The sequence below is a fragment of the Salvelinus sp. IW2-2015 genome, linkage group LG13, assembly GCF_002910315.2.
Source record: "Salvelinus sp. IW2-2015 linkage group LG13, ASM291031v2, whole genome shotgun sequence".
Taxonomy (NCBI): Eukaryota; Metazoa; Chordata; class Actinopteri; order Salmoniformes; family Salmonidae; genus Salvelinus; species Salvelinus sp. IW2-2015.
Genome location: NC_036853.1, coordinates 9,836,616 through 9,847,583, shown reverse-complemented (window position 1 = coordinate 9,847,583; position 10,968 = coordinate 9,836,616). Strand labels below are relative to the sequence as shown.

The 10,968-nt window shown below is 42.6% G+C and overlaps 1 pseudogene; it reads left to right on the top strand.

The window, feature by feature from the left end:
* The window catches only part of LOC111972085 (CUGBP Elav-like family member 5), a 387,343-nt pseudogene that overhangs the window by 334,727 nt on the left and 41,648 nt on the right, over window positions 1-10,968 (top strand).

Below are 10,968 nucleotides of genomic sequence, written 5' to 3'. Positions count from 1 at the left end.
AAAATAATTAAGTAACAGGCTGGAGCAGTGTGTTAAATGCAGCCAAATGTAGGGCCTGATATTGTACAGAAAAATGGAGCCAGGATATATAATAGAAGCACCAGTAAATAGAATGGAAAAAAATCCATATCATAACTGATGCCAGAATGCCCTTCCAATGGCATTATGAAGGCAGACAATATAWATAGCACTGCAATATTGTAAATGTTTATATAGAGTACGTATAGACGTTGCACAGCAGTTCCAGGATTTATGAGCGGCACCTTAATATGTTGAAGGCAGTGAGTAATATTACACGTTTGTTATCATATTGAGTGTACATTTGCTGAGACATATATGGTGTAGATAAAATATTTTAAGCAATTCCTTGTTATACTATTTTCCTCCCTGCATGCAATTTGAGGTGTGGGGGGCGAGGAGGGGAGTTTTGTCTGGGCTCTAAAACACAAGCACCCCAGAGGTTTTATATGGTGCACTCAGGCAGGCTGGAAGCCGTGGCTGGCTAATAATTGTATGCTCAAGGCTCCCAGCCGAACCATCCAGTCCCAGTCCTGAATTCCCCAGCAGCACATTACAGCCATTTTATCCAGTTGATAAATAAAATCAGTGGAGAGCTGAGGAGAGACGCATATCAGCTCCTGTCTCTACTACCAGCACAGAAACAATATCTGATCACTGTACTAATTTCCCATCTTTGAACTGCAAAACTGAAATAATGCTATACGGGCTGCTCCCCTGTGTGATTTGTGACCTCTGTCTGACCTTTGCCTCTGTGGCAAAATTCTTTATGGGGATGATCATGGTACAACAGTTAACCCACCCTCCCACAGTAGCTGGAGTGCTTGTTTGGGGGAAGGCTTTGGGAGCCGCTCGGCGTGTTTGTGTGTAAAGAGTTTGTGTGTGTGTGTGGTGTTTGTGTGTAAAGAGATTGTGTGTGTGTGTGTAATGTTTGTGTGTAAAGGGTTTGTGTGTGTGTGTGGTGTTTGTGTGTTTGGCGCGTGCGTGTGCCTGTGCCTGTGCATCCATGCACCTGTGTGTGTGTGTGGTGGCGTATGGGTGTACATGCACACGCCTGTGTGTTTTCATGCTCCCGCCTTTGTGTGTGTTGGTGTAAATGGGTTAGCTGTGTTAAAGTGGTTGGGGGACTGTGTGTTTTAGTTTGCTCAGTAAAAGGAGCCAGTGTTAAAGCACTGAGGCCAAATCCTTCCCAGAGGACTGTTTAGACCCTGCAAGCACTGCTCCCCGTCATTTACACTGATGGTTTATATAGACACCTGCCTGCCTGCCACACTACAGTACCAACGAGCAGCCTTGACACTAACATGATGAAACTTTGACGCAAACCCAAGCTTGCTGGTCCCTTTATAGTCTAAAAAAGGAAAAATAAGTATCATATTTGAATGTAATTTTCGACAGGGATTGTGTTTCAGTTATACAATGGAGAACCATCSGTTTGGGTTGTATTGTGTTAATGTATTATTATGTATCATTCTTTCTGTTTCCATGTAACAGATTCTCAATTGTGTGCAGGTACCAATTAGCTGACTATCTTGTTATGAAAAATGCAGAGTATATTGGCATTATTGCCAATAGCATATGTTTTTTTACATGGTTTGGTTAATGCCAAAAGACAACGGCAGATAATTTGCCACTAATTTAAACTAGAGCGTTGACAAACAAACAAATAACATACAGAACTTTTGATAGACAGAAACTCCACAGAACTGGGTTAAGGTAGCAAACAGTACACAGTGGCAGGAGTTCTCTCAGAAGTTGTTCCAGCACTGTGACACAATATGTTGTCGCCCTCCCATCCCTCCCTCACTACGCGACAAACACAACACAGAGGACATAAAAGAGTCATTATTCTGGAGTTCATTCAACACAGCAACTGTGCCAAGCCTGGGCCCAGACCCTCCATTCTCCTCTGGTACCCACTGCCCCTAAACACCCCGGCAGGGAGGCAGGCAGGCAGGCATAGAGGAACACAGGTCCAGCACAGAGAGACCTAGCCTCCACCATGGCATTCAGCCCAGCCAGCCTGCYTGTCTCATTAATGCAAACACAGCTCTAGATTCAAATATGTAATACTTTGGATTAAATACCACTGGCTAAGGACTACAATCTCCTAGGGTTAATTCATTAATTATATTTGGTCTGTTTTTTTRTGGTTGAACACATGCTGACACTGTTATTGTGTGGCATCCTTGCTGAACAACTACAATGGGTGTGGAAGAAATGGTGTTCGGTATTCCAACCGCAAATGTTGTGATTCTCTACGCCTTGATGGGCAAGTGTGATAAAATACAGTGGAGCCTACCTTAACCCCCCTCCCCTATCTCTTATCTGCTTCCCCAAATGAGAAAACCTGGATGGTTTCTCAGGGCCCACTTTCTGGCTGGATGGGATCTCATTTRGTTTAATATATTTATCCATTCATTATTGTTCCTTTTTATTGGGCGGCTAATAATGTGAATAATTTGTCCTTATCTGTGTGGCTGACAGGCGAATTTACACTCCAACTCAGCAGGTAGATAGAGGAATGACTCCACGCCAACACTCCCTCCTCTCCCTCCTCCTCTCTTCTCCCTCCTATCCCTCCTCTTCTCCTCTCCAAACTCCAATGAAACATGACTGACAGGCCGCTGTATAAGTAGTTGTCATAGCAACCAAACCATTTCTCTGACAATAGCTTTCTCTGTAACATATACTCTCTCTCCACTCTCCCCTCTTCCGCTCATTCTTTTTCTTCTTTCTTCTTTCCCCTTTCTTTCTTTGTTCCTCTCTCACTTCTTCTCCTGGCTCCTTCTTTCTTTATTCTCTTCCCACTTCCTCTCTGCCGCTTCGCTCTCTCTTTATTTCTTCCTCTCTCTCTCTCTCTCTCTCTCTCTCTCTCTCGTCTCTCTTCTCTTCCTCCTCTCTCTCTCTTCTCTCTCTCTCTCTCTCTCTCACTTTCTTCTCTCTCTCTCTCTTCTCTCTCTCTCTCCTCCCCCTCTCCTCCTTTCTCGTCCGCGCTCCGACCCCCCCGAGTTATCCCCCTACCGTTCCCTCCTCTCCTCTCCTCTCCTCTCTTTCATCCATCCTGGCTTATTGAAGGCTGCAGGTTCTTATGCAAGCCGACACATCGGCCCAGGCACTTTTACAATCCCCCTCGTGAGGGCTTTCTCCTGGAGCCTGCAGCAGTGCCAAAACCCTGAAACTCATCCAATTGCTATTCACTGGAAGTGTTCTTATGCATTTCACTGTCAAACCCCCAAGCAGCTAGAGCCCCAGGAATGTAATCAGCCGACACACTGTAATAAGTCTCCAACACGGTAGACCTGACTGCAGAATTGCTCATGTATGCAAGATGGGAACCATGAAACTTTCACAGCTACAGAAAATCAAAGTAAAAAATACTGTATCTGACTGTAGCATGATTCATGTTTGTTAGTTTTATACATTTATAAGTGATTGTAATGCGATGTCAGTAATCATTGGATTATAATTACAATTAATTAATGACGAGATTAAATGATACTTTTCAGATAAAGCAAATGTTATTTTTTATTTGATTTCAAATTTATATAAAAACACACCTATTGATAAAAATTCTCAGATGGCCCCAGTAACCTTCAGGATATAGAACCAGACAGAACATTCACCATGCATTCTTCATTCTTCCATGCTTTCATTTCCAAAGTATTTATTCCCAACAAACCGCTGCTTATCAACTCAGGCCAGATTGAACACGATGGGTGTATCTTTCAGGACAGAGTTGTTGGTAGTTAGGAGGAGCTGTTGCTGTAACAGTCACAGGCAGATTCATGTGCTGCGTCTAAATGACCTAAACAATAGTAAACTAATTGKGATTCTATGTGTGTTCATATAGTGCGAGTATAAAGTGCTTTTAGACAGTATTCATACATGTTGACATATTCCACATTTTATTGTGTTACAGATAACTGTATGTGTGGAGTGCAGAGATGAGGTAGTCATAAAGAAATCATGTTATACACTATTATTGCACACAGAGTGAGTCCATGCAACTTATTATGTGACTTGTTAAGCAAGTGTTTGATCCTGAACTAATGTAGGCTTGCCATACTTATTGACTCAAGACATTTCAGCTTTTCATTTTTTTTATTCATTTGTAAAAGAAATCGACAAACATAATTCCACTTTGACATTATGGGGTATTGTGTGTAGGCCAGTGCCAAAAACATCTCAAGATAATAAATGTTTAATTCAGGCTGTAACACAACAAAATGTGGAAAAAGTCAAGGGGTGTGAATACTTTCTGAAGGCACTATATGAGCTGTGTTGGTGTAGTGTCACTGAATGAGCTGTGTTGGTGTAGTGTCACTATATGAGCTGTGGTGGTGTAGTGTCACTATATGAGCTGTGTTGGTGTGTCACTATATGAGCTGTGTTGGTGTAGTGTCACTATAGAGCTGTGTTTGGTGGATTGTCACTGAATGAGCTGATGTTGGTGTTAGTGTCACTATAATGAGCTGCCTAGTTGGTGTTTGTGTCACTATAATGAGCTGTTGTGGTGTTGTGTCACTATATGAGCTGTGTTGGTGGAGTGTAGTTTGTGTCACTGAAATGTGCTGTTGGTTGTGTCACCCTATATGATTCTGTGTTGCTGGCAGTGTCACTATATGAGCTGTGTTGGTGTATGTGTCACTATCATGAGCTGTGTTTGGTGTAGTGCACTGAATAGAGCTGTGCTGGTGTTGTGTTCACTATATGAAGCACGTGTGTTGGTGGAGTGTCACTATATGAGCTGCTGTTGGTGTGTTCACTATATGAGCTGTGTTGGTTGTAGTGTCACTGAATGAGCTGTGTTGGTGTAGTGTTCACTATATGAGCTGTGTTGGTGTAGTGTCACTATATGAGCTGTGTTGGTTGTGTCACTATATGAGCTGTGTTGGTTGTAGTGTCACTATATGAAGCTGTGTTGGTGGAGTGTCACTATATGAGCTGTGGTGTTGTGTGTGTCACTATATGAGCTGTGTTGGTGTGTCACTATATGAGCTGGTGTGTTGTGTAGTGTCCACTGAATGAGCTGTGTTGGTGTAAGTGTCACTTAATATGAGCTGGTTGGTGTAGTGTCACATATATAGACTGTGTTGGTTGGTAGTGTCACTATATGAGCGGTGTTGGTATAGTGATCAACTATATGACGCTGTGGGTTAGGTGTGGTGCTCACTATATGAGCTGTGGTGTAGTGTCACTATATGAGCTGTGTTGGTGTGTCACTATATGAGCTGTGTTGGTGTTGTGTCACTATATGAGCTGCATTAACAGCCAGTCGATACTGTTAAAAAAGTCCTGAGCACTGGGACATGCATCTTACTGGACTGGCTGAGGAGAGTTTTTGAATAGCAACAATAGCACTCCTTCTTATTCAATGATTTAAGAACAGTATCTCAGAGAGGGTCATCATCAATCTGGGCTCCCCCTAAAGGGGTGACTAATTTATAAGTGTGTGACAGCTTGAGGGTGCACTGGTGTGAGGGTGTGTGTGTGTTTGTGTGCTGTTTTGGTGTTTGTGTTGCGTGTGGGTGTGTTGTGTGCGTACATGTGAGTTCATAGTCTACTGTAGATCCACTAAATGATCCTCGCTGTGTGTTGTAGCTAGATGAGTATCAAGTCCCAAGGTGCCGTTTTACTCCAGAGTAGCACAATAATGGCTTGAGAAATAGGTCTCTAAGATGATGTATTTTCATGTGTTGTTAGCTTGTTTTCAAAGCACACTCACTTAGGAGAGGAGCATGCTCTCTATTTCTCAGCAGGAGCTAAAGAACTTGTGTTACACTGCCCTCTAGATACAGCAGCACTGGAGACATTCGTATCCCATCACATTACTTACGCCTGTCTTTCAACCTCCACATCAGGACAATCCAGTGGCATTTCTGATGGAATACAGTGAAAAGCTAACAGCCCAGAATGGGACTTCAATTTGGCCTTTTGGTGCCCTCTGTAACCAACCAATGTTACACACAGATCTGATCTGATATATGGGTCTATTCCTGATGTGCTCTGAGTCCCAAAAATATTATTCCATTCAGCTCTAGGTAATTTGCTATTGAGCAGTCTATCAGCGATGGGACAGTTTCAATGTCGTATTTTGAGGCGTGCCACAGGAGGTCTGTTCATGGCTTGAATGGCATAGTACGGAACATATGAAATTCATATAGGTCAGCTGCATACATTAATCCTGCCTTGTCACATTCCCATCATCCATAGAGGGGACGATGCTGTAGGAGTTATGGTCCTGGAAGGGCGCAATGGAGGAGAGGGGAAAGGCAAAGGCGTATGTCTGTGTGTGTACATGCACACTTATGCATGTGCGAGTGGCTGAAGGAGTGGGTGCAAAGAATTTAATCCCCCTCAAACCCACCCCACCTCCAAATTCATATTCCGCCCCAAACAACAGGAAGAAGCGTCTTGGCCTTTTATTTTCCAGTTCAGGGCTTTCTCTTTTGAAGATAAATGCTCTCCAATCCATCATGACAGGTGTCACATTGGATCGCTTCCATTTTGATACATACCCTCTGATCCTGCCACTAACAATAAAGAGTGTCACGAGGGCCGCTCCTCCCTTGACAGTGCCATGACACTGGTGATTATTTTAAAGGTGCATCATTGGCCGTGCTGAGTCAGGGTGCCGGCCGGGGCTCTGTCTGTGGCAGGGTGGCAGCGACCGGGGCGGCTGCATGGGACTAGGCTGGCTGCTGGAGGAGGAATATGGATATCAGTAGGTCCTGCCTGGGTCAGGTCACGCCACAGCACAAGAACACACAGTCTCTCTCTCTCACGGTCTCTCACAGCCACAGAGGTCACCCTGACATACCGCATTACCACAGACTGGGAATGATGTTGAACTCCAAAGCCCAGAGCCTGGCCCTGGATTCCTCTTCTGCTTGTGTTTGCCTTTGTTACATAGGTGCACTCAAAGTTATAGAAAATCTGTAAAGGGGAGGTTGGGAGTAGTGTTTCTGCCAGTGGGATTTAGTGAGCAAAGCATTAATCATATGAGCAGAACAACAGTAAACATAGCATGTCAGGTCAAGGTAAAGAAAAAGTCCCCCTGCATTGAACAGGACTCAATAGTACAGCGTACCATTTTGAAAAGTCAGCATTATTCACCTTCTCCGTGCCGGAGAGACGTGCCATTGTTCATTGAAGAGCTCTGGAATATTATTTCTGTGGTGATACACTGAAAACACTGGATCAGCAGCAATTAAACATATAGTCTGAGGCAGAGGGAGAGAGGGAGATTGACACATAACAAATAGCCTGTATTCAGTAAAATTGAAGGTCAGCAGTATAGGAGGCAGAAGCAGACATATCCATATAGTGGACTGCCAGGAGCTCCTGGTGTATCTGAAGGACCATACACAGCTGTTTCATCAGCCTGCTGCTTCCTCCCATTCCCCCAAGGTAGGGGCATGGCCGCGCTCTGATAGAACCGAAGGCCTACCCAGGGCTCAAATATGTGAGCAAACCCAATTATCGTTGAAATTAAAATGAGCAAACTTGGCACAGGAACAATACACTGTGACTCAACTCACAGAGCTAAATGGAGCAGACAAATACATTGCCCTATGTTCATATACCGGCCACTGAGCACAGTGAGCAGAGCCTACATTGGTATACAGATGTAGGTTCTTAAATAGATTACTCTTTTGTTGCTGAGAATTTTCCTGCTTAGCAGGAAAAGCAAACTTTTAGTATTTGAGTTTTAAAAAGGCTTCTACAGTTTGTAATTTCCACTTTGAAACTTGATTTTCCCTAACGAAAAATATATCAACCCCTACAAATATGGCCATTAATTATAATCCACATAATAATTCACATTTCCTGTTGCTGCAGGATTATTTTCCTGCTGTATCAAACTGGCTCAAATTAAGATCCTACATCAGTATAACTAAGGCAATATGACATTCTGTTTGCAATACTCATCTAGACTGGTTGCATTGAGAGGTCAGTTTTATTTAACCCTTAATTTGCTTTTCTCTTTGTTTCAGAAGACAGGAAGCTGTTTGTGGGGATGCTGAACAAACAACAGACTGAGGAGGACGTGTACCGCCTCTTTGAGCCCTACGGAGTCATCGAGGAGTGCACCGTCCTAAGAGGTCCTGACGGAAACAGCAAAGGTAGGAATCAATTATATACTGTACATCAGACATTATCTAGGTCACTGTCTTCGACAGTTAGTTTCAGCTGAGAAATCACAGATTCATAATGGGCATTATTTCTTTTAGTTTTTTAGTAGTAAAAAAACACTCAAAGTAAACAGGTTTCTTTATAGGAGCCATCATGGCTTGTATTATGCTCAGAATGGTCTTCCAGGGTATGTAGGCCTGTAAGGAAACATTCCCATAGATGAACAATAAGAAGGCCGTACTGATGCACTGTATGGTAGCAGGGTCGTTCCACCAATTCAGTGCCTTTTGAGAAGTATTTCACCTCATTTTAACATTCTGTCACAAAGAGCACATGTTCAACTACATAAAAAAACATGTTTTCCCATCTCAAGAGGTTGAATAAAAAAATGAGTGCCTATTACGTGGCAAATAAAGTTACAGGGTTGACCGTAACAGGGTTGACGATTTCATCTTAATTCAGCCATAAATCGCCTTGTCGCAGGGGTAMTGGACATATGTTGTGTGTAACAGAAAGTGGCAATTAAATGCAAGATTCACAAAAAAAGTGAAATTGTTAAAACATGTCTAGCCTGTCAATCTATGGGTAACAGGGTTGACGTGTTATGCTCGGCCCACTCAGTTTTACACCACAAAACACAAAAGAAAATAGCCAAAAATAGTAGAATCACCTGCTTTTACACTATGATTTCACTATTAGATGTTCAATGTTTATTTTTATTTTTTTATAAGGAATAGTTTCACAATAATAAAACGAGAGTTAAGTTCACATAACAGGCTTAAAATGAGGGACAGACGTAAAATGAGGGACAGACGTAAATGAATCACTAATCACATGAAATAAATAATCATCCTCAGAATTGACTTTGTCATAACAACAAAATAACTATAGCTTTACAATGATGGTGAAAACTTTGAGAAATGTTGGGGTTCAAATCTTCCTAGAAGTTTACAGAGGGTGCACGAAGGGACATGTCAAAATGCAGAATTTTGTCACTTTAGCAAGTCTTTATTCATAGAAAAATCGAAATTCTCCATGAGGTCTATAAGGGCATCTCATTTAATATAACAGGCTTTTACAWTTCAATATTGGTGAACAATTTCTACCTAAAACATCAAAGGGACGGAATAGGCACTATTTTCATTGAACGACCCAGGCCCCATGGTCTATCCACGCAGGCAACTGGCACACAGTCTAGTAGAAACCAATACCTTCTGACATGCAGTAAATAGCAGTGGGAGCCCTGGTTCTTCATGTCTCTGAAACATAGTCCCATGCCAGTGCTTATGAAAATTGTTGTGGAGGTTGAGGTCCTGGCATTCTGACTCGACAGTCGTACAGAAGTAAAGAGGGAATGGCGGATGTCATAACAATTGCATTGTTCTATGCGAGACACTGAGGCAACTACACTCTTTAAAAAAAATAACCCTTTGAAGTACCCTTGTTGGTTCCAAGTAGAACCCTTTTGGTTCCAATTAGAACTGTTTTGGGTTCCATGTAGAACCCTTTCCACAGAGGGTTCTACATGGAACCCACAATGGTTCTACCTGGAACCAAAAAGTGTTTTACCTAGAACCAAAAACTGTTCTCCTATGTGGACAGCTGAAGAACCCTTTTTGGAAACCTTTTTTAAGAGTGTAGGGGGTGTTAGATTTAGTCTCCGCTATACTCTGTTTGGGTAATGTGAATGAACCGCTCTAAACATCAGTGTCATACAAGTCAGATAATGCAATCCTTTACAAAAACAAAGATTTACACATGTTCATGGATACCTGTCTGTCAACTAACCGTTAACTGTCAACTAAGTCACATACATATTTATTTATACAATATATTATCAGGCTCAACTACATTGTCCAGAGGTAGACAGGAGAAGGGCTTTTGATAAGACCACACTTAAAGATACAGTAATTCTCTAGGTTTACCCCCTGGGTTCCTTCGCTGCAGGTCCTGATCAAACCGGTATTAGTCCCTTAAACATGTTTAGCTTCTTTCGAGGAACTGTAGACTAATGCATAATGACGACTTAAGACAATATGTATTTCACTGGGTCTATATTTAATATGCACAGACAGGCATGTGGTGCTAAATAGCATGCTTTTCTGCTTCATCAGTGCAATCTGTACAAGAGCCTGCAGCTTGAGCAGCCTGGGGAGGAGCAGCCTGCTGTGCAATGGGAGTTTCTCTGTGCCTCCTTGAAATGTTTTGACGCGCTTCTCTTCACAGTGTTTAATAAAGGCACCCTGCCTTTTATTCACTTCCTGTGTGTGTGTGTGTGTGTGTGTGTGTGTGTGTGTGTGTGTGTGTGTGTGTGTGTGTGTGTGTGTGTGTGTGTGTGTGTGTGTGCCAATAGTTTCAGAATGAAGGCCAATAATGCTCGACAGATTACAAATGGGTCAACGAATATAGGATGGAGGAAAATAGTAAAATGACTGGGCGAAATTTCCCCATGATAGTATTGACGTACAAGCAATATAAAATTTCCCTTTGTTTGACCTGGTGAATAGGTCTGGTGTTTAGTGGCTGGGAGATAGCATAAGGGCTGAAGCAGCCTTCCATTAGGGCTTGGAGATTAAGGCTGGACTGAATAGGTCTGGTGAGTAGGCTGGAGATAGAGTTGGGAGATAGACTGGAGATAGCGGAGAATAGCGGGAAATAGCTGGAAGATAGGCTGGAGATAGGACTGGAGTATTAGATAGGCTGGAGATAGGCTGGAGATAGAACGGAGATAATGGAGAAATAAAAATTGTAGAAATAAGGGGCTATGGCGAAACCACGGCTGGGAATATAGGAACACTGGAGCCATAGACA